This window comes from Propithecus coquereli, unplaced genomic scaffold, assembly GCF_000956105.1.
Source record: "Propithecus coquereli isolate 6110/MARCELLA unplaced genomic scaffold, Pcoq_1.0 Scaffold140, whole genome shotgun sequence".
Classification (NCBI taxonomy): Eukaryota; Metazoa; Chordata; class Mammalia; order Primates; family Indriidae; genus Propithecus; species Propithecus coquereli.
The window spans coordinates 2,061,073-2,063,520 of record NW_012138303.1 but is presented as its reverse complement, the minus strand read 5'-3'; positions in this window follow the sequence as shown (position 1 = coordinate 2,063,520).

The following is a 2,448-nucleotide window of genomic DNA, read 5'->3' as shown; positions in this document are numbered from 1 at the left end:
CATCTTTTAACCTTTAAAGATATAAATGATTTACATATCATTATTATAGTATTAAAGTATTATGAATTTGACTGTGTACTTACTTTTACCAGTGAGTTTTATACTTTCAAATATTTTTGTGTTACTCATTGGAATCTTTATCTTCAGTTGTAGAAGACCCTTCAGCACTTCTTTTAAGAAAAATCTGGTGGTGATTAATTCCCTCAGCTTTTGTTTGGGAAAAATTTTATCTCTTCATTTCTGAAAGACAGGTTTTCTAGGTAAAGTACTCTTGGTTGATAGATTCCTCCCCCCCAGCCCCCACCCACCTTCAGCACTTTGAAGATATCGTCTTACTCTTTTCTGGCTTATGGTGTTTGTGCTGAGAAATCCACTGATAATCATATTGGCACTGCTTTGTGTGGGTTGTATTTCTTATCTCTTGCTGCTTTCAGAATTTTTTCTTTGTCTTTGATTTTTGATAGTTTGATTAGTTTATGTCTTGTTGTAGTCATTTTTTATTGAGTTTGATTGGAAACCTCTATGCTTCCTGTATGTTGGTATTGACATCTATCCCCCAATTAAGCAAGTTTTCAGCCACTATTTCTTTAACTGTGTATTCTGGATCTGTCTTTTCCTTCTGAAACTCTTACTATGTGAAAGTTTAGTCTCTTGATGGTATCCCATAATTTCCATAGGTGTTCTTTATTCTTTTTTCATTCTTTTGTCTTTTTGCTTTTCTGACTGGATAATTTCAAATATTCTGTCTTCCAGATAACTGATTCTTTCTTCTGTTTGATCAATATTGCTGTTGAAGCCTCCTATTACATTATTTAATTCAGCTACTGTATTCTTTATCTCTAGGATTTTTATCTGGTTCTATTTTATTGTTTCCATTTCTGTGTCAATCTCACATTTTTCATGTACTGTTTTCTAAATTTCATTAAATTTTCTATCTGTATATTCTTGTAGTTTACTGAACTTTGAGTATTATTCTGAATTATTTGTCAGTCATTTCATAGATCTCCATTTCTTTGCAATTTGTTATTGAACTTTTATTAATTTCTTTTGGAGTTGTCATGATTCCCCAAATTATTGTAATCATTGCAACCTAATATTGATCTCTGCATAGTTCAGGATCTTCTTCTTCTGGCTTTTACAGGTGTTCTTAGCATTGATATAGTTTCACTATTCAGTCTACCCTATGATTCTAGGAAGGCCAGCTGATGGTGATCCTGGAGAGGTAGAGTTTCTTGTGCATTTTCTAGTTGTCTGAGCTTCTGTCTTTGCTCTGATGTCAGATGGGGCTAATAGCTGGGCTCCACTTACCAGTGAAACCACTGGCCAGGCTCTACCATTAGGTAGAGCTGCTGGCTGGATACTACAATGGCTTTTGGTCATCCTGGTCACAAGATGTATTCTCTGGCCAGGCAATTTTGCCATTTGGGATCAGTAGTTAGGCAAGGCTGAAAGTTGGCCTCTGGGGTTAGGTAGGGTCACTGCTCTGAACAAGTGGGACCCAAGGCTATGCTCCTTAGAATTATATGACTGGGGATTACTTCCCTGTCTGTGGGTTGCTTAGAGGGTTTTTTGGCTGGGTTGAGTATCTGTTTGACCTCCTGTATCAAACAGGACTAGTCCCTACATATCTCCAAAATGCATAGAGGTGGGAGTTTCCCTGTATTAGCATGGTCATTGGGTGGGCTCTTTGGCTGTGTGGAATGGCTGCTTGCCTCCCTAGTCAAGCTAGTACAGCCCTTTCAATTTCCTGAGATCCACAAAAGTGGGAGTCTCCCTTCCTGGGCTGGGTTGTTGAGGTGGGTTTTGAGGCTGGGCAGGGAGACTAGCAGTCTATCCGCTCAAACTGCATTGTGCTTCCCACCATGCTTCTAAAGATAAACAGCTCAGCTTTGTGGATGTGCTGTGAGGTTGGCTGATATTTCTGATGGAGTACTGCAGCTGGAAGGAATGCAAAGGTACCACTAACATCTGCATACTGGTCACTTTCTTTGTTTCTACCTGACCCCCAGGCAGTTAAGCCATGCCTTTACCGCTAGTGTTCCCTGTGAAATGAGATCAGATTGGACTTAATAAGAAGCATCTCAGAATTCTAGAAATGCTGGATAATTTCCTCCTGTTCTCTCTTCTCCCTAGGGAAACCACAAGCTCAGGGAAATCTTCTCCATTTGTTACTACACCAACTTGGGGGAGAAAGAGGGTGTGGCACAAAATAAGATCATTCCACTTACCCTTCTAACTTGGATTTTGTTTAGTTCTGCATACCGTGCAGGTGTCTCGGGCTTATTTCCAGGTGTTGGGGTTTTCACAAGAATGTTCTAGTCTGTATATCATTGTTAGTTGAGTTTTCTTTGGGGAAAGTAAAGCCCAAGATTTATCATTTTGTAATTTTTCTGATGTCACCCCGATTGAGGTCTTAATTCACATTTTCTTGCTGACTAATGATGAGGA